This window comes from Rhea pennata, chromosome 6, assembly GCF_028389875.1.
Source record: "Rhea pennata isolate bPtePen1 chromosome 6, bPtePen1.pri, whole genome shotgun sequence".
In the NCBI taxonomy this organism is placed as follows: Eukaryota; Metazoa; Chordata; class Aves; order Rheiformes; family Rheidae; genus Rhea; species Rhea pennata.
Window position 1 is genome coordinate 38,627,936 of NC_084668.1, and position 22,234 is coordinate 38,650,169.

Consider the following 22,234-nt stretch of genomic DNA (forward strand, 5'->3'; position numbering starts at 1 on the left):
TTCTTTATTGCATGGGAATGCTGTGTTGCCTTTTACTGTTGTCTTTGAATCTTATCACTAGATGACCTCCTTTTGTCATATGCGATCAGATACTGTTTTCATGCAGATGATTTGCAAATCTGTTTGTCGGTCTATGGTTTGTTTATCTCTATTCAGGCATGCGTTTCATCTAGCATCTCCAGCATTTCTGGCTTGACAGCCGGCTGATAACAAAAGTAAACGGGCTCTGTATCTCTCCCTACCAAACTCTCTTGTGCCCCTCGCTCTTTATCCCACCCTCATTGCATTAGCAACATGCACAGACAGCTGATGTTATCTAGACACATTCAGCTATGAATTTTTCAGCTCACACCTTGTTAGCATCATGCATTCTCTTCCATCTTCCCATCACCTAGAATTTGTGTCCCCAGGGTTTTTGTTTTGTTTCACTTTTCCTGTTCAACCTTTTGTTTAGAGTCTTTTTAACTGTTACTACTTTTTCCTGGTGCAGCAAAAAAGTCATTCAGTTTCCAAAAGTTACTTTTTTTTTTAATTTTAATTTCCCTTGCTTACCATCACTCTTCTTAGTCTAGTCCATTCTAACTCTTTCTGCCACACAAACTCAATGAATTTTTTCACCTGTAGAGCTGTCGAGGCATCTCTTAGGTGTAGCAAGGGGCCTGCCCTAATTGTTTCTTATTTTCTAGTATGTTTTTAAATGGTCTGTCAGGTTTTTTCTCTGCTTTCGGGTTTTCTCAGATGCTCTTGCTCTCTCCCTTCGTATTTAATTTCTTAATCTTATGGTTTTGAGATTTTTTTTTGTGTGTCCTTGCATAAATGTCTTTTCCCATATGTGTAGCATTTGTCTAATCTTTTTTAATAAGATAAGGCCAAGAACTTAGTTTTTACTCTGTCCTCTTTTATCGTGAGCTTTTTATGCTGTTAAGACACTGTAGATATTTGAGCAGTTATCAGTAATGCTGTATAGTTTTCCTTTCCGCCACAGATATATTTTAATAGATTTTAGGTGTAGTTGTTAAGATGAAGATAACATTCTGCTGTATACCAAATGCACTTGCTGAAATTAAACCTCCCAGGGATCTACGAATGGAAAGCAACAGCCAATCTCTGCATGTGCCCCTGCTGTAGAAAGGCAGCGGCTGTTCCCTCGTTCGGTAAGCTCAGGAAGAAAACTGACAGACATCTCTTGCCGGTGTTGTATGATTTATAGGTAAGCAGTCAAGGAACAAGAGATTATAGCAGAGGAGCCAAATGAATTATTTGTACCTGTGTTCAGTGTGGAGGAAGTCTGATAGACTCCCACATAGGAATCCTTCCTCGAGGCGGGGACTTACAAGAATATCTATCTCAAAGCTAAATGCCGGCTAGGAGACTTTGGAATAAACGGACAAAAGGAGTAGTAGTAAGTCACCGAGATCAGATTACGTTGACTCAAGAAGCGCTTAAATACTAATTGTGATGCCTAGTGTCTGTCTTAACATTATTCTCTTAGTACCTGAAGACTAAAGTAGCAAATATGCGCTCTGAGCTGACCATTACTGATCAATGATAAAATCTTGGGTTTATAGGTAGCTGTATGAATATCAGTGCCCAGCAGCAGTCCAAAAAGAAAATCAAAACATTAGGAAATATTAAGGAAGAAATGAGAATAGATAGAGCAGGAGGCCATAATTTACCTACATCTTAAACTGTTTGTAGTTCTGGTTGCTACATCTCGAAAAGAACATAGTTCGGATTCATAAATCATGCAGAGAAAGGCAACGGTGATTGAAAGCTGCTAGTGAGGATCCACAAAAGAAGCCAGCGTTCCTGTGCCAGGAGCAGAGGTGATCGGAAAGTCCAGACAGGCTTGGGGAGAACGTATAGAGATTGACTTGGTTGGTTTTCTGTTTCTGTCCCTTCTAACTCGAGGAAGTATGAAATTAAAATAATTAAGCATTCAGGGATTAGGAGCAGCGGTATTCTAATCAGACCACATTTGAAGAGAATATTGGATATCAATAATAGGTTAAATTTGTAAATTTTGACATACTGTTCTTTGGAGACTGCATGGGTATTGTGTTCTCATTTACACACAGAAGCCACTACGGCGAATGTGTAGATAATGTATTTTATTTTCATCTGAGAGAATAGACTGGCAGTATCATTCCTCACTGTGACAGGTTTTCTTTAAAGCGGTAACAGTCAGCTTGCAGTATTTTTCATCGTTCCATTGCAGGCTGTATGGCTTTTTTGCATTTCTTTTAAGAAACAAGATTCTATTAATACAATTAATGCTGAGCATCTTACTTCCTTTGACTTAATCTGCATACCATATAGTAGGTCATCTTGGTCCTTCTTAATGAACTTGTGCTGAAGTATTGTATGCTATTTTTGCTTAATTATTTTCATAACCCACTGACTGGAAGATGTGTATTTCATGTGTTACAATAGACCTGGGGGTTTTCTAGCAAGACATTTAATTCAAATGGTGCATATTATATTTATAAGGAGAAAGGAGAGTTCAGAAATGGGGAGAACATTGCATTATAGTCACATTAAAAAAAAACAGATTGGCATTGTAGTATTGAAGCTTGCACTCATTTTTCACAGATCAAATGACAGTAAGTGAATTTGCATTAACTATATTGTCTGAACTAGCAGCACAACTGCTTTAAATTCAGAACAGAGAAAGCAGATATTCAGATATAGGTGTTGGGATAAGAACTTTTCCAGGTGAAATGTTGAGATTAATGGAACTATGACAAATCACAGTAATCAAAAAATTTTGTGTTTATAATTTCTTTTCCTATCCTGTTCAGTTAAAGGATTTGAGGTTGTATTCTATTTCTCGCATTCAACTGGATGGTATAATTTTCAAGGAATCTAGTGCTATTAGTATGAAAATAGCTCTTTAATTTCTGTGGTTGTTATATTGTAGGTCTAGTTTTCCTGTTGTTATTTATGTGAGCAAAACTAGTCATTTCTTTTGGAAGAAAATAGTAGCATAATAGCTCTTGAATGAAATTGAAGTCATGAAAATTTGTACGGTGAGGGCCTGCTGGGGAGAGAGCCTCCTCATTCCACAGATGAGTTGGGGAAAAATAAATTCCCGATCTTTGAGCTAGTACCCCCTAAAGATTTAATAAATCTCAAGAGGCCTATCATGTTGATTGTATTAGATGCAAGAGCAGAGAAATAGTCTGCTCTAGAATTTCTGAAATTCTAATTTTAATAAATAAATTTTCACATTAAGTAGTGCTTGCCATCTAGCAGTTCTAGGGAAGCAGTTATAGGTTAAAGACAATACCAGCTGGAGGTGAGAAATCAGCTGCACTTAAAGTAATTAATCCCAAGAATGTGAATGTTTTCATTTTTTGGCTGGCAAGATCCTTTCACTTTTCAATTTGCACTTAGTTTTGACCCCATGGCAAGGTACTTTTTTGTAACTTTGCAGTAGGAATGCTATTTATCAGGTTGTTTTCTGCTAGTAGCTAAGAAGCTCTAGCATTAAATCTGAGATTGCTTGTAAAAGTCAATGAAGCAGCTGTTCTCTCTTTTTTATAAATGAAATAAGAAACTAATCTGTTTATAATTGGAAGACTTCCTTGTCCGTTTTCTTAGATTAGTTTTGTATTTGTTTTGTGCTAATAAAATCAAAACTAGGTAACACAAGTGAAGAACCTGTGATCCACCTTATTCAGATTATTTTGTTCTTTTTGTTAAAAAAAAGAAAAAAAATGGGGTAAAAACTTTACTAATTTAAAGATGGTCTCAGAATGGGTGCAAGGAAAGGACTAGACAAAGCACAAGTAATGATGTAAGGAATGTTGAAATTTGTTCCTTAGGATGCAGCTGTATCTTAAATGGAGTTGAACTCTCTCTGCTTTTACGGAAAAGTCAGCTGTAGGACCCCTCACGAAATTGTGAGCTTGGCAGCCGTGGCTGTGCGTGGTGCTGTTAAAATAACCAGATTTCTCTCTGCTTCTTGAGGCTGTTGGGGGAGAGACCAACCCCTTTGGGTGTGTTTAGAGAAAGTGTGTGTTGTAAGCTGGAAAGTAAAGGCGAACAGTTTTAAAGAGTGTTCCTGCACGCGTGTCTCGGTGCCTCTGGTTACCAAGAGCTTTTCCTGTGTGCACTGAATGGTCGCTTGGTTTTGAGTGACCTCGTTCTTGCTTTTTTTTTTTTTTGTTTTTTTGTTTTTTCTCTGTTGACTTGATCAGGTTACTGCTGTAACATGTAGCACTCCTTTTTTTTTTTTTTTTTCCTCCAGAGAATGTGTGTGTTTTTTTTTTTCATGCGTGTGTATGAAGCCATTTGCAGGGAGTTGCACGAGCCAATGCTGCGTCTCAGCGCACGCCTGGCAGCTCTGCTCCCTGAAGGCCCCGGCTGCTGGGCTGTCCTGTACTCCTGGCTGCGGCGGTTCTTTCGTGCCCTCGTCTTAGGGAGACCTCACCGGACACCAGGCTGCTACGGGATAAGAAGAGCTCTGCGTGGCTAGTGCTGTTGATTCGGGCTATGTGACGTCTTGAGGTTTGGCGACCGGCACGTGCAAGCGATGATGGCTTAGGAAGTGATTATGAAACGTTGATACCAGGAGAGCAGTAGGAGAGTACTGCGTGATAGCACTGATCCATACAATTTCTTTGATTTCACCATGCACCATTTATTATTTTAAATGCTATGAAATATAATTGTTAAACTTAAAGATCTTTAAAATGAAAACTGAATTAAAATTGTGCAGATTAAGATTTCAGAACAGTGGCATTTCACCGTTCTTTGGCATAAAGACTTAAAAACTTTAATCTGTGTGGCAGCTGCTTTAGCCTTTGTGCCACGCGACAACCCTGTTATACAGATACTGCCTGTGTTTCCTAGGGACTCTACAGAGAGTCCTTAGAAAGAGACAGTTGGTTCCCCGAGCTTTGCAGACCATAGGATAAAGATAACTCATTCAAAAAATTTAGCGGCACGTGACTTTTGTGTTCCTCTGTTAGCCTATCAGCCTGTGTACACACATAAAAAGAACTGTAATAGCAGAAGCAAAAAAAAAAAAAAAAAAAGAAAAAAAAGTACTATATAGAAACACAGAGATCAAAGTTTATCTTAGAGAGAAAAGAGGCAAAAAGGTATAGCTTGCACGGGTGCAAGATTTTTCTAACAGTTTTTGGGTTTTTTTTTAATGAACACAAGTGCATTAAGGAGTGTACCATCCAAAAGCCTGAAATGACTGGAGGAGAGGGAATTTGAGTTTATAACATAATTTAAGGTCATGATTTAAGTGAAACAAAGCATCCCTGAAGAGCCTTTCTTGTTAACTTCTTGCCTAGCATATGAAAGCAAGGAAAGGATGTCTTTGTTTTGTGTTGCAAGTCCAAATGGCAGTTATATTTGTGATTCTGTAAAGCCCTGCGTCAGAAAATTGCACATGTCCTAGCTGTTTTGGATGGTGAATATTTTGGCATCAGTAATATAGAAATAACTTTCATTTTCTTGTTGGCAGTATAGTATTTCAGTGATTTCACTGCAGTAAATTGCATAAGGAAATTAGTTTCTCAGTAGTCATCTTCCTTCTAGGGCACTTGAATTATTGTGAAAAGTGATAAAGCAAAACCTTAAATTTTTCTAATTCATCATCATAACAAGATCACAGAATTAATATTGTAGGCAGTTTATGTTAAAAAGTCATCTTTGTTGTTTTTACATTAGGTATATTTAAATTTCCCAGGGATGCATAAGATGGATGTACCATAAATTGCAGTATCTTAATTAAAACAGTATTTATAAACTCTTTTCTTCTAGCATTCCAGTTTTACTGATTTTTGCATTGTCAGGTTTGCATTGATTTTGCTCTCTTGCTGGGTCTGTTTGTGTCACACACAGCACAATCAGCGTAGAAGTCTGCTGCTAAGGATAGCTTGATAAAAGGCAAAGAACAGTAGGTTTTGGGTTTTTATTGTTCTTTGCTGCTTCTGTACTAGATTGTAGCTCTGTTGTATTGTACAGTTGTGCAATATTCCTCTTAATGGTGCAGTACAAACCTCTTGGTGAAGTTTTCTGAAAATTTAGGGGAGGGTTTCACTTGTAAAGCAGCACTGTCCCCAAGTGATGGGTGGCCTGATGGGGCTGGTAGAGCAAGCAAGCCGGAAGGGTGCACACGCGTTGTAAATGATGGCCTCATCTCTTAGACCGGTAGTCCATTTTGGCAGCGTGGATGGATGCAGCAACCGTACAGCAAGCCTTTTCTTTGCCTGAAACGAATGAGCCCCCACAGTTCTACTCTTCACTGTCAAATGGCTCGTATAAAACTTCCCACTGAATCTTTATGTCCAAAGAAATGGAGGAATTCTAGAAACTTTTTACCTGTTTCCTTTTGAGCTGTCTTGCTATGAGAAGTTGGCATTGTCTGTACAGGCTGGACAGAGATAGAGAAGGCAGCGTACGTTCCCTGAAACTGCAGAGTGTGTGGAGAAGCTGTTAAAAACAGTCGAGGTCCCCTCTGATGTGTAACAAGAGCAAATGCAGAATCACAGTCCTGTTACGTGAACTGATGCCGAAGAACAGAAGGCTGTCAATGGAAAACTCTCCAGATTCCATGAAAATTTTGTTTTGTATCCCGCCACAGAAGAGGGGACCAATATTATGGCAGACCAGTTGAGCAGAAAGATCTTCTAGCTCAGGAAACTTTAAATGAACCAGAAACTATTTACATTGGTGGCAAGGTTGCTTGACTTTCAAGTGTCCATAGAAAGCATCAGAACCTGTCCCACTTTTCCAAGGAGATTGATAAATGAACTCTGTAGTCAACACTGTGGCTACTTCCTACCTGTGACACTGCTGTGTGTAACCCTGGAATGAGCCGGAGCCATCCTGTTCCCAGGCACTGATTTTCAGAGGTGCTGCAAAGGTGAAGATACTATCCCTAAGCAGCTCAGCCCACCTCAACATACCATGACCAACTGCAGCTAGTCTCTGTGATCTGGTAATCAGAGTGCTGGTAGGGAAGCTTTCCTGTTGGAAGGGAAGCTGTGAAAGAAGTCAAGGCTGTGAGAATGACTAAAAGGCCTCATAATTTTCAGCTGCCCTCCATGTAGATCATCCTCTTATTGTGACTTATACAGGCATCGGTATAGTCCTAAACTGTAAGATTGTTAAATATCTGAGAGACTTTGTACAGACCCCTAGGACCTGGAGACTGGAAGTGCAGAAGTGACTCGCGGCCAGTTTGCTTCGCCTCCGGCTCAGCTATTCCAGACGGCACCTCGTGACGTGCAGCTATACGGGCCGTTAAGATGCTGCACTTGTATACTGGAACCTACTCTGCTTCACGTGGCCCGGGTTCCTTATTTCAGAGAGATTAGTCACATCTGAGAGGAAACTTTGATTTCCCATAGCTGGATGCTGAAATAATTCTACTGGAAAGTTTGGCTGAACTGGTATAGTTCTTGGGTCTGGTCTGGAAGTGCACAAATGCTGGGGAGACGGTTGATTTATGGGACTCTTCCATCTCCTGCCAGCGCTGACAGCCCTGGCTTTCAAAGAAGAGTTTAATTTAATTGCCAAAGATCTGAAATCTTAAAGAAAAGAGCTTAGAAAAGGAAGGGTTTTTTTCTATTTTTCTTTACTAATGAGGGAATATTCTGCTTTTGATTTAAATATTATGGTGATCAATCTTAGCACTGTTACCAACAGGCAAGAAACAAAAGACATAATCAGTATTTATTATGGTAACGTAGAGGAATTGCAGCTTGACTGCAATATCTCCTTTTTAATTTTTTTTTTATTATTATTTCTTTCCTGGTTTCAGGCTGTATTTCTGATCTATCTGCTTTGCTTTGTAAAGATGTTCACTGGTACAACATCTTACAAAAATTCATTACCTTTCTCTTGAGTTCAATCTTAATACTGCTTCATTGAGGTATTGCAATGGAAATTCAGCTGGCTGGCAGAATTTATTTCTTTTATGCTAAGAACATGAACTGATAATAGCGTGGAACCTCTGCAGCAAGTTGTAAAGTCTGAATGAAATTACAAAGCAGCATCTTTACTCGGGCTGCTGAATGAGGGCTGCACGGTACGTTATGCATCATGCCGCTTATTGCACTGTTTATTTTGGATCTTGAAACGGAACAAAAGCCAGTGAAGTAATCCAGAACTCTTTTTTTTTCTTTTTTTAATATTCCTCCTTTAGATTTCTGCTGTGTTTCTGACCGTCCTTCCAGCTATCCTTTTTTCAGTTTTCCGGAAGGAGTGCTTCCTGAATCTTTTGATCAGCTAAAACAGCATTAAAATCAACTGTTTTAGATTTTTAAGTTTCTAAACGCTTACTGCAGAGGGTAGGAGTCACGGGAAGAAGATACAGAAGTGGCGGTCGATAAAGCATTCCCTGCCTGCCGTCAGTCGCTGCTCAGTCCTGGCATAGGCAAGCAGAACAAGTTACCCAAGCGATTAGTGACAGTTGCCAGGTAACTTGTATGATGAATAAATGCAAGCTGTCACTTTTACGCATCCATGTAACCCGGGGTTCAGACGCCCTTAAACGTACGAGCTAATTCCTTGTCTGCCTTGGTGCATTTTTCATTATTTTTCCGCACACGTGAAGCTGTTCAGCCGTGGGCTCAGTTCTGTGCGATTGAAGCTCTCGAAGATAACGCGGGAGGGGAACGGCGCGGGGCAGGGGAGCTCGGGAGCGGACTGGGACGAGCGGGGAAAACGGCAGCAAAACCTGGAGCTGCGTCTGCCCAGACAGAAGTTCAACTCCAGGGGCAAATAACCCCATGCAGCAGTTCAGGGTGGAAACTGGCTTGGTCACAACCTTGCTGAAAAGGTCCAAGCTGAATGGGGACCAGCCATGTGCTATCATGGCAGATAGCTGTGTTATGTATGTATGCTGTCATCACTGATTGATACCTAGATAGAGCGAGCTAGATATCAGATAGACATTTAAAAAAAATGCTGTTTCAACAGGAGGCAGCGCTGCCCTGAAACAGGTGCTCAAGGAGGTGGTGGAAATCTGTCCTTGGAGGTCTCCAGCAGTTGGCTGTACAAAGCCACAGCTGACTTGATCTAGGGCTGGTGATAGTCCTGCTTTCTAGCAGGAGGCTTGGCTGGAGACCTCCAGAGGTCCGTTTCCACTGATGTTTGCTGATTCAAAAGAAAAACAGAGCCATCTGTTTCATTACTTAGCAACTGATTTTTTTTTTTAAAAAAAAACATATATTGAAGAAAAATCTTAGCAAGAATGAGCAGAACAACAAAACAATGTGTTTCTTCATCGTATATAGCTCACCAAAGAGACTTTGCAAATCATTAACCACCATAGTGGCATACTCCACCTTCATTTGTATTTAAATTAATTTTGTAATTTAATTTGTGCAGTTCTGAATGTTTCGGTAGGTCTCTGAAGGGAAATATCTTCTCTGTTGAAGGGAGACATCTGGCTCCTATTAAAATTCTCCCAGTGCAAGCACTAGCAGCGTTTTCCACTTTGAGTTACTTCGCTCTCTGTCTGAAGTAACGCTGTTGTGATTCAAATTTCTCAACCTTTACTCCTTTACGCTGTCTGATTCGTGTTGTAGTAGTCAGTTAAGTGTCCCCATAGCCAGCAGTTAGTGTTGGTGTCATTTCTGAGCTGTGTATGCTGCGATTTGTTGTTTTAATTTCTGTATTCCCAAACCTGTTTTCTAACTGATGTGTTGTTTTATTTTAATACATAACTAAATTTACTAAAGATATAATTGTGTAGGTTTTCAATTGAGTTCATATAACCGGTCACCTTTTGAGTAAACCCGGGGAAGGAAAAGAAGCCTTGGAGATATTTTTATGTTCTCACTATTGTTACAAGGTTAAATGATGGGTAAGTATCAGAATGATGTTAAACAGATGTTTTTTCAAGGGTGTTTATGTTGCTGTTCGTTGTCACAGTCGATGTTTGTGCTGTCTTGTAGTGAGCTAAAATGTGCCTGGCTACAGGAGCTGGTTGGAACTTGCTCATCCTCAGAAGGTTTGGGCTGTTTATTTGATAGCTTAATTCTTTTGAAGCTGTAGAGAAATCTGAGAGGAAGAAATTCCCAAATGTGATGAGTAACCTGTCTGCTAGAAGCACGATGATTCTGTTGCAACGACCGAAACTCCTGTTTACCTCGGTAGAGCACTTTGCGTAGTCATGGTTCTTTAAGAAACCATTAAGACACAAATCACGAGCTTGTTTTTAATAGAGAAACTGGTAGGATTCTTTTAACTAAAAATGCCATAACTGCAAAGACAAGTACCTGTGCTATCTATACTTCGATTTTCTTTCCGTTTTCTCCTGCGTATAGCTGCCTGCCTCTATCCTCTAAGAGGAAAGCAGGAAGCCGGTGTCCCCTCGCGTGGCGCGGAGGCAAGGACGGCGCAGGGCTTCCAGCAGCCCTAACCGCGCTCGTGGGCGATCTGTCCCGTGACAGGGGCTCTCCCGACGCCTTCTGTCTCGGGGCCGTACTGGATGAGCTGCTGTTTAACTAGCAAACTCCGCTTTATGTTTCACACTGGGTTATGCGCCGAGTCCTTCGTTCAGTTCAGCCTCCTCAATCACAGACCTCTTAAGGAAAAACTCTCGGCTTGGCATTTGCGAACTTTGCTGCGGCCTGATAAATGACTGCCCCTCGGTGGCTTAACCGCTGTTTTAGGCAGCGGAGGTCTCCAATGCAAACTCAGCTCTGCCGTGCTCTCCCCTGCCGGCTTTCTGCAGCTCGCTCGCTCTTAGTGAATTATGGAAAAGGATGAGGTGTACCGTTTTTTATGTTTTTTATTTGAGCAAGATCAGCCGCAGCTCAGGTGAGGGTAGTAGGCTTAGCTGATGTCCACGTTGTGTGGGTTGGTTCCTTGGTTTGTTTTGCCTTTTTTTTTTTTTTCCCTTGACTTTACCTCTGATGTGCTCTTTCATTTCTTTTTTTTTTTTCTCTGTGTGTGTTTTTAGTTTTATTTGAGGATTCTGACTGGGCTAGTATCTCTGTTCATGTTTATCTGTCTCTAAATATAATTTTATTCACATTTTTTTAAATCTTCATTTTACAGTCCCTACGTCAGGTACAACAAGTTGCAAAAGTCAAGGGGGAAAGGCAGTTTTATCTCTGAAAGTGAAAATCCTAACATACGACTTTGAGTTTAATGGTTACATGTTGGTTTTGAATTGCATCCTGCATCGCTTGATACTAAGATTCTTGTAAGGACGGACTGGTAGGATTTTTTTAGGACAACTGCCAGGTAAAACTTTGCTCACTTGAATGACTGCGTTAAAAATAACGGTTGTTAAAAGCTTCCATTAAGCCTAAGATTTCCGTTTGCTCCCAGAATGTTTCTTTCAGTTGCAGGTTTGGAACAAGGTTTGTTTGCAGCATGTAGCAATTTGTATGCCTTACAGTCTCTGCAAAAGCATTCCTTTAGCAGCATGGAAGTGGAAAAAAACCACCTTTTAAAGCTATAGAATAATACCAGGTTTTTTATAGCTCTGTCAAGGAGGTCCAGCTTTTTTATATGCAAGCTCAGTATAAGAGGCAAAGATGGAGTAGCTCCACCTAGAGCAAGGCTGTTACTACCTACAGGCTGCACATAGAAATTCACGGGGGAGAGAAAATACATCAGCAAATTAGTAGTTGGCTTAATAAGGGCTGGTGTTGGCAGACCTTCTAACACTGTTAAATTCCTTCCTCTGTATCAGAAAAGCAGGAGGAAATAGAGACATCTGTCATGTAAAGCAGCTTTCCTTTGGGTTTTTTTCCCCACCTTTTTTTATGCTCATTTGTGAACTGGCTTAGCTAAATGGTGAATTGGTGATGGTACCAGTGCCAATCAGATTGGTTCCCTTTTAGATCTCCTTTGACTTACATCCCTCTGTGAAAACAGTAGTGCAGCGGAATTTGGTCTTGGGAATTAAAATTATGTATATATGTGTGTGTGTGTATATATACACACACATGCACAGAGAAACTGAGGAGGGGGATGAGAAAAAATGGAGAACTGGGAGCATTAACCCGGGCCCACGGGTGGGATTCTCGATCTGATAATTAGTATGCTGCTACGAGAACGGCTTTCCCATGCTGTCGCTGCTCCCCAGGTGAGAAGGGCACTAGAAAGGAAGTGTCCTGTTAATTTTAGTGTATGTTACAGTACAGATGGTACAAAAAGTTTATTTTCAATAATGTCTTATTGTAATTAGCATTATTTAAAACATAAAGGAGCAGAATCTTGACGTCTTAACTAGATTTTTTTTTTCTTTGCTAGGTGCAAATACATAGCCAATAGCAGTTCTTGCTGAAAGTGTATTATGAGAAGTGGTTTTTTTTTGTTTTGTTTTGTTTTTTTTTTTTTAACAGCTTTTGCAATCCAGGCATTTGGCCCTCCTAGGGAAGCATAAGAGCTGAATGGAATATTAATTGGAGATATTTCTAAATTGTTTCACTACTCGGTGTTTTTCTTTTTCTTTCTGGAGTGAATCATTTAAGTTTTGGGGGAGATATCGTATTTCTTATGCCAGAGGAGGAGAATGTTATTTTGCAACTTCGCTGTTAGTAATTTACTCAGTTTGTATTGGTTTTAATTTACTTTTTTGCTTGCTTGCTTGCTCTCGTCTGTTACTACTAAAATGTTGGTTGGAATGATGTTTTAAGGTAAGAAACTGTGTTTAGATTTGGAAGCACTCATACAATTTCCAGCAGAAAACTGAGTGTTTCTTTAGTTCCATATGAAAGCCAAAGGAACTTTTTCCAGCCATCTCGCCAGGTTTTCCCTTCCTCGCCAGAAGACTTTTCCTTCTTGGAAATATGAGTTCTGCTTGACATGAGACTTGCCTGTGTTCTCTTTTTTTCTTATTATTTCTCATGGTATCACCTCTCTGTGGAACAAGGCAGGCAGTAGCTTATCCAGATGAAAAGACCTTGTTCAGTCTCATCCTGAAGGCAGCAGTAGCAGAAGCTTCACGGACAGTAATTCCTTGTATTGGAAATCAAAGAATGTTTTTTAGTTGTATGATGGGGGCTGCTGGCCTTGGCTGTGTTATGATCGTCTTGGATGGGAAAAACAAGCATGGAGAGCTCTATTTTTAATAATATTCGAAAGATTAATTGTCAGTTGGTGTAAGACTCAACAAAATAGCGATGCGTTTTGCTGCTTTAGTCAAAAACCTAGAGAAACTTTAGACCTGTTGAACATGAACTTTTAATTTTAACTACGTGTGCCAGGAGTGGCCGAGGAACTTGGCCCATCTCATGTAAAATTGACCTTAGACTTTCTGTGACGACAACTCTGAAATTCTACTGCATGGACAGCAGTCTTCTGATATTATAACGAGTATTGGTAACACTTTTCTTTATGATTACAGGTATAAAAATATTTTTTTTTGTAATTACATGGTTTTTGCTGGTGGTAATATACTACTGATAGATGAATAGTGTCAGCTGTGGTAAAAGCAATCAGGCCAGTGTTAAGCAAGATCAATAGATATTGCTGGTTCCAAAGGATTCCTTTTGGTGTGAATTATTTAGGCAAAGAAAAATGCTTGGGGAAGATAGAGATGGAATCTGGACTTTTTAGGTAGGGGAGACAGTATCCTCGTTTGTGATTCCATTTATCTGAATCCCAAATAAAATAATTGCTCCACACTATTACAGAGTAAAACCAGCTCTGCCATCAGGTTTATCAAGAGAAGATCCATTAGCTATGTAAGTACATACCTTATTCAGACTGTTGCAGATTTAGGAAAAGCTGTGTTTACAGTGACAGGTTCAGAGGCTTAGTAGAAATACTAGCGTAAGTATTATTAGGCTGATAGTATGACATTCCTACTTCAATTTTCCTTCAAAGGTGGATGGGTCTCATGGAAAATAAACAAGGATGCTCTTTGCTCCTGCTACAGTTTGCCTTCTGCTATTAGTTTTTATATTAGTAGTTTGCAAAATACTGAAGTTGGTTTAGATAAATGTAAGGATTTCCTTTTTCGAGAGGATGAGTGACGGCAGGTTTGAAGTAGTGACACCTGGGAGAGGATTTCAAAGTTGTGACTTTGTAGATTGAACTGTTCAAGGTATTTCAGTACGGCTACCCCAAAAATGTCTCCCCATATTATTAGTCACCTTTAAATGTGGGCACTTGGAAAGTAAATATTGCTGAAAGCACCAAAGACATAACTCAGATAATTATTTTATAAAGGGTTGGTGATAATTTTAAGAACAAACTTATTTCAGCTCCTCGGAGAAAACAATAAAGAAGTTGTAAGCAAAATCAGGCCTCCAATATTCTGTATATAAATGAACAGTAACCGACTGCTTCTGAGTTAGTGAAAATTATCACCCGTTATGAGCAAATTAAATAGCCTGTATACAACTCTGCATCCTGATTAGTTAGTAGAAGTAAATACCAGGGTTTTCTTGGTCTTCTATATCAGTATCTGCTTACTGTTAATATTTTTGTTAATAGCTACCTTGAGATACTGGCACATTCTATTTAATTAAATCCAGACAGTTCAGGTGTAAAATTTTAAATTGTTTCAGTAGTCTCACTGTAAGAAGATTATATTCTTCTGCGTGTAGCATGCCATAGTTCTGTTGCCAAATGCTTATGTGCTACGATGAACTACTTTATGACAGTTTGGCTCTAAGGAAAGCTAAAACTCCGCCTGTATTGTGGGAAAGAGATTACACCCGGTCCTTTTCGAATTTACACACAACCTTATAAATACTTGAGCCTCCAAGGCATACTCATCCTAGTGTATGGCTGTTGTTGCATCATGATGAATCTGATGTTGATTTTGGGTGGCTTTTTTTATAGCTAATTTCTGCTTTATGAAGATTTTATTTTATTTAAATCTTGAATTTTCATTAGCTTATTAGTAGTCAGACTATGCAAAATCTTTATAAACCTCCTTCAAAGGTTTTGCTTTGAGATTACTTCTCGTGCCCTGTGGATACACAAGGAAGAATTGCCTACTAAATAGTTTACTTGCAAAGTCTTTCTGGAGTAACAAAATTTCAACAATAAGTTTATTCTTCTAAGGAAGAAGGTGCAAATACCATAAGATGCTTAAAAAAAATTTTTTTAGGGCAGCATGATTTGAGACTATCACTGAACTTAACTTGCCCTGAAAAGCGTGCGTGTATTTTTCTCTTTTTCTTTGATAGTCAACATTGCAAGTCTGCCTAACAGTATTAATAATCATTTTGCATAGGGTTCGGGGAGCTTTACAAAGCTGGACGCTGTTATAATTGCCATTTTACACACGGAGGAACTAAAATTTGGACAGTGTAATCGGCGTTTGCACTGTAGAAGCTCCGCTGCTAGCTCTGCCGACCTTTATTGCGTGGCCAGCTCCTACTCCGGGACCTCCGTTGGCTTTTTCAGCTGGGTCTGCCAGCAAGCAACCAGTTCCTACTTCTCCTTGGTGTCCTGATGCTGCTCGTTTTCACCCTTTGCTGCCTACAAGTGCTGTCACTGCAACTATATCGCGATGAAAGGTAAAAGGTTAGGAACTCCAGCACGCTGTCAACTTAGTTTGTGGCAGTCATTGGGTGTTACAGGATAGCAGGTCGGGTACCGCTGGCCTGATGGCACGGTCCTGTCCCACACGGCTCTTGGGGCCGGCGGCTTGGCGACGGAGCTCGGCGTACGCGGTCTTGCTTCTACTTTGCCTTCCTTCGGTGATCGTTGCGCTTGATGGTGCTTGTAGGTGCTACGGTGGAAACGCTTGCATTTTTTATTCTATTTGAGAGCTTTTAGAAAAGAATCATATTTTGTCATTTACTTAAACCTCTGTTATTAACGAGCTGATAATTACATCTAACAAGGTGCTTAAGAGTCAAAGGGGAGAAGAAAGCCAGATTCCTATTCCAGCCTGTTTAACTGTAGCATTTTAATGTTCACTGAAAATGTTACTTTCTTTGTTTCTTTAGTCTGTTAGACTAGGATTTAAATAATAGATTGTCACTAGTGTGGCGTTTAGCTGGCTTTGGTAATGTTGCCCTTGAAGTATATTGAGCTACAATGCATGTCCCAGCATTTCTCTTGGTAATCAAATATTCTGAATCTTAATGAGCCTGTCACTTTATTTTATTTTATTTTTTTTTGTTTTATTCTTTCCAGTTGCTGAGATTCTTCTGAAACATCTTGTTAGCCATAGGAAGTAACTTACTGACTTAAAGCATGTATATTTTTCATGTAGGTCTTCTCTGTGCCTGCCTCTTGAAAATGCAGTCTCTTGCATCAGGATTCATACGTATTTTTCCTTTGTGTTTTGTCAAACCCATTGCCAGAACCTAACTGATAATTCAGTGGATTTAATAACTATGTTAGAAAATAGAGGAATTAAGAGGTAGAAAATATATCTGCCTTTGCTTTTGCCAGTGCAAGATTTCTCTCTACAGTACTAGAGTTCTGAAGTGCCTTGCTTTAGTTTTCACTGACCCAAATAAAGAGCCTATATTTGTCAGAAAGCTACAATGTTATTTTTCTTATATTACAGACAAATTTGTCTAGCTTTTTTTTAATATTGAATTAGTCTTCCCAATTCATTTCCAACCTTGGTATTTTGTATTTCTTGGTGTATCATATTCAGTTGTCCTCCTTCCTCTGTTTGCTGATTACCAGTGCGTAGGAGCCTTCAGCACCCAGGTTTGCACAGATAAAAAACACCTCCTTCCTGGCTTTCCTTCGTCTTGCTTGTACCCACCCAATCTGTTGTCTCAAGAAAACGTTGTTGATGAAATTATCCTTTTCTCCCACTCTTAGGGCCATGTCACCCATTTGTGCTAATATTTGCAAGATCAAAATCATCACCTGTATGGATTAGGTTCTTAATTTGGTTTTAATTTAAAAGTCAGAACCGCCCAGTCCCCAAAGAGAAGCAACCAGAGTGAAATTCTGGTTGCAGTGAGGCCCGCGGGAGGTTTTGCCGTGGTGACAGTGGGGCCAGCGTTTCATGTTCTGCATCGTTTTTTAGCGATTGGATGAGGCTTGCAGATTTCTGGCCAAAGAGTTTTTAATCAGCGTTAGCCAGGGCTCAGCTGTAATAAGGTGCGATGGTTGAAAGCGGTCGGACGTCCTTTTAAAGCACAGCACCCGCTTATGTATTTTAATAGAGGGCTGTTAGTTCCTTGTTTGCCAAGACTTGTTAAGCGTTATGCATGTGGCATGTGCGTTCCCATCTGTTCTGCCTCTCCTGGAGCTTGTGCTCCAAAACTGTGTCTTGTAAGCTTACCTCTGTTTTGATCAGGTACGAAAATACCTTTTAAATTTTTTTTTAACTATTTGCAATTTTGACATTCCTAGGAAAGCCTAAAAAATTCAGCTGATCTTTAATGTTAATAAAATGGAGCTTAGCATTTGTAATCTGTAATTTTATTTCATGAAGTTGCTGTAGAAATGCTAACGTTTTTAGACGCATAACTGCAGAAAATGTGGTTTTCTTTTCAGCAGTGCTAAAGTATGGTTTCTTACAGGAGTTGCACAGTCCAGTACCTTGTTGTTCAGATCTGAAAAAAATAAGTCATTTTGTGTGCCTGTAGTATGAATGACAGAAAATACCTTAGCACAAAGGGAAGTGAATTTAACTATAAATAAGCCAGTGGTTTTCTCTTGCTGAATTGACAGTTGCTTTAAAAAGAAGAATGCTGACTGTTTTCTCAATAGCTTCATTGGATTTTGTAAATTAGGTTCATTCATTCTGTCTTAAAATACCTGCTCTGTCTATGGATTCTCTTCACAGGCCATACATAAAGGAAATACAAATTAAAGTAGCTTTGTTTTCTACATAAGTCAGAAGTGATTTTCTGTTGCAACCAATTTAATTGTGGCTTTTTTCTCTAAAATTGGACTAGGCCATTTATTGTTCCAGACCAGCCTCTTTGACCCTTCTAATGGATCCTGCCACTGTTAATACTGAAATGTGGCTGCTCATAGGGAAACCAGAGAATTGGGACTGAGTTTGCCCAGGAAATAAGTCTCAGCGGAGAATTTTACTTCTTAATTTCTTCTTCTTGTTGTGTTTACAGGACTGATCCTGAAAAAAAAAAAACTGAATAGCTTTGAATCTTGTGTATCAGCTGTAAATGTGAGGCTCTCCTGCTGAGGTGATGGATAGGGAGCTGTTAAATGTCTACTCTAAGTGAAAGAGGAGGAGAAGGAACCTAATTTGTTCGTTTGTTTTTACTTTGAGACAAACCGTCAGTCAAGCAGCTGCAAGAGCCAAGATGAAATCCCGGCTTTGGAGAAACAAGCTGAATGTCTGAATGAGAAAGAAGTGCCATTTTAACACGATGCCCCCTCTGTATCGCAGACAAACTCTGCGGGTCCTTGCCAGAGTCACTAACAATACACTAACACAAATACGTGCAGAATGTCAGGTAGAGAAAACCTGCTGCAATTTCCATGTCCTGTCCATGTCCATGTGCTGCTGTAGGTCAGTGAGAGGCAGTGCTCTCTGATTTGTCTCAGAAGGGAGGCTAAAGTTTTGCTTTCAGGAAAGAACTTGAGTCAGCGTTATTGAAGAAGCTGCTAAAAGCCTTGCGTTTGCTGAAGGTAGTAATTCCTGCATCAACGGAGCTCTTCTCTTGTCTCAGGTATATTAATCTGGCATCAGAACGTTTCTGGATTCAGTTAAATTGCTTTTGGTTTGCAATGAAGTGAGAGTTGGACTGTTAGTAGTATCTCATTTTAATCTCTCAAACTTAAAAAATGTTCTGTTTTGCCCTGGTACTATTTTTGACCATGGAATGATGCTCATCTTTTTTATCTCGCCTAAATGATAGTAACTTGGTGGTTGTTATTTGATGGCATGCAAAGGAAGTGGAATTGCCACTAGGTGAGGTTTAAGACAGGTAATGGGGTATTTATGGCTCTGTGTGTACTATGGAAAAGACACCTTTAACAGGACACATTATAGCCCTAACCCTTGTGTGAACCCCTTGCTACTTCTGCCTGCCTGTCAGGAGAATATCTGGGTACGTTCCTGCTCCCATCATGTCCTCGTTTCCTTTGTGTTCCCAGGAAGATGTGGAGATCTGGAAGATGTGGAATACTTCCATCTCTTTTGTTAGTGCAGTCATCAGTTTCAGTATTTTAGATATAACTAGTCTTCCTAGAATCACAGACCTATTTAGGTTGAATCATAGATCTACTTAGGCCTTTGGAGGTCATCTTGTCCAATCTAGCTTTCACAGCATGTCCAGCTAGATGAGGTTGATCAAGGCCTTACCCAGTCAAGCGTGAATATCTCCAAGGACAGTGATTCCACAGCCTTTCGGGACTCCTGTTGTGGTGTTTGACCACCACCATGGTGAAATCTTTTCCCCACTGGGTAATCAGAATTTCCTTTGTCGCAAATTGCGTGCGTTGCATCTCGGCTTGTCAAAGTGCACGCTTGAAGTGGCTGGTTCCACCTTCCCTATAGCTTTCTTCAGGTGGCTGAAGACGGCAACATGTTCTCCCCTTAACCTTCTCTTAAGACTGAGCAAGCCCAATCCTGTCAACTGCTCTGGTAGAGCATGTGCTCCAGCCCCTAATAGTTTCAGCAGCCTTCTACTGGACTCACTCCAATATTTTGTCTATCTGGGGAGCCCAAAATGGACACAGTACTCCTGATATGTTCTCACAAGGGCCAAATAGAGAGGAATTATCACTGCTTCAACCTGCTGGCTATGGTCTTGCTAATATGGCATGGCATGTAGCTGGCCACCTTGGCTTCAGGGGCAAGCTTTTGTCTTGTGTTCAGCTTGCTGTACACCACGGCCTCCCTTCCCTTCAAACCCACTCCTTTTCACAAAGCTGCTTTCTAGCTAGTCAACATCCAGCCTGTACTTTTCTACAATTCTTTTCCCCCCACCCTAGATGCAAGATTTTGTATTTGCTTTGGTGGAACTTAGGTTTAGTTTGGTTTTACTTTGGTCTGAGGTTTCTGTCCACCTGTTTTTCTGGTCTATTGAGGTGGTTCTGAATAGCAGCCGGTGTATCAGCTGCTCACTCCGGTTTGGTATCAGCTGCCAGAATGCACTGAGTGCATTCAGTCATCTTGGTCATGAATGAAGATGGTAAATAGCATCAGCCTCATCACTAGCCCCTGAGGAACGCTGCTTCTAGTTGGATGCCCATTGGGCTTCACGGTGCTGATCACACCTCTTGAGCTTGGTGGACCAAGTAATTTTCCGCTTGTCTATAAAGATAAGCATCTCTCTGCATCTCGCTCAGTGGCTGTAAAGATAATGTGGGTGAGCACGGGTGAAGGCTTACTAAACTCAAAGTAAGGAAGTCCACTGCTTTTTCCTCATGCACTGAGGCAGTCAGTTCATTGTAGAAGGCAGTTACGTTGATCAGACATGATTTGCCCTTGTGCAACCTGTCCTGGCTGCTCCTAGTTGCTTCCTTGTCCTTCATGTGCCTGGATGTGGCTTCTAGAAAGATTCTCCATCCACGTACACAGACTCAGGCAGAAGGACTGATTGCCTGTTACTGTAAAACACTGGGTGGGTGCTGAATTTAAAAAGCAACTCCTTTGGAAGAGTTGCTATAGCATAGAGAAGCCCTAAAACTTTGCTTTCATGCAAATGTTTCTGCCACCGCAAACCTTGGGGGTATGCATAAGACTCCAGAATATCTTGTAACAAGTGACTGTGTATGGTGGTGCACGTTTGCACGTACAGCAAGGAGTCTGCCCAGCATCTATGGGAGCCATAGCACAGCATCTTTCTAGGAATCCCTCTCGTCCTTGAAGATCCAACGTGAGGGGTGAGCTCTCCCTTTGAAACAAGGGTTGAAAATGTCGCTGGGATGTAGCCCTGCACTTCTGTGGAGCTGCACTGCCCCTTAGGGACCTGTCAAGGAAGTTCTGTCTCCTGGAGCATTAGGTGTAAAGTAAGGGGGTGCCTGAAACAGAGAAAACCTTTGAAAAGTTCCATAATGTTCAGCATTGATTTGACCAGCTGGCAGGAGATTCCCTGTCCTGGGCATGTAAAATGCTGCTGGAACCTACGCTGCTGATTCAGTGCAGGAAAACCTCCTTTTGTGAGCCTGACAATTAGACGCAGGCTGGCAAAATTTCTTGTAGTTTTGCACTGGAAGAGTGAATTGGATGAGTAAATGTAAATAGATCTACTTCTGACTGTCATTTGTGCTCGAGAAATGGAAATAAGGAGTTTTAATTTTAGTGACAAAAAAGAACACGGAGTACGTTTTACTATTTAATTTTAGCTATCTGTTAGATATTATTCTTACTGTAGGTGGATATGTCAAAATAGAAAAAAGTAAAAAATGGATTTTAACAGTATTATCACAACATACAACTCATTTGGAAATGTGATGCGTTGACTCAGCGGGTTTATCTTAGGGTTTGGAAGAATAGAACTATAGCCTGTCTAAATGTAACGTGAAATCACGCGCTGTTATGCCTTTATAGTAGTGAGCATCACCTGGGCTTTCTGATTTGCTGTCAGTGAAATTTTTCTGCCTACTCTGCTGTAGACGAAACCTTCAAAATCTTATTTCTGTTGTCTTCCTGATCCTGTTTCTGTACCATTTTTTGTCTTTACCAAACCTTGTGCCCCTGTCCATTTCTGATCCAACACTGCAAGACCTATCTAATGCTTTCATTAATCTAATGATTCTTCTCTCATAAAGACGGAACAAGCTGTTTCAGCCAGCCTGTTACATATTTTCAGATAACTCAGGAGATGTGGCTTATTTTCAGTCTTTAAATCCATCCGATGCAGTACTGTACTTGCTTTGTCCATTATCTCAAGTTGCTTAAATATTTGTGTAACTTTTAAAAGTATTTACAGGTGCAAATACATAAGGAAAAAAAACATAGGAAAATTCCATTAACATCTTTCAGAAACATAATTCATTCCCTATTAACCTAGGGGAATAAATTAATGAAAATTTACTATGTTAAGCTTCAAAATAAACTTTCCTAAAATGAGGCACTTGAGTTATTTATATATTTATTAAATACTTAGGACAGAGCCCACTGCTCTAGGAACTGTGGGCTAGGTGAAAATACTAATTTCTGAAAGTTCAGTATCTGATGCCTGGTTTGCAACAGAAAAATTTTAAAAGTTTTCAAGTTAAAAAGAAGCTGATAGTACTGTCTATCCACTCACTGCCTCCACAGATATGTGCTTGAAGCCTGGGGCTAGAAAGCCCTGAGCACTGGCCAGCAGGCACCGATTCTAATTTGCGCGAAGAGTGAGGATGCTCTCTATTCATCCCTCTCTAGTATGCCCAATTTAGCGTGACATAC

At 40.2% G+C, this 22,234-nt stretch overlaps 1 protein-coding gene across 1 annotated transcript in view; it reads left to right on the forward strand.

Moving 5' to 3' along the window:
* SPAG16 (sperm associated antigen 16) overlaps positions 1–22,234 on the forward strand; it is a 270,139-nt gene that overhangs the window by 155,813 nt on the left and 92,092 nt on the right. The gene's annotated exons all lie outside the window — the stretch shown is intronic.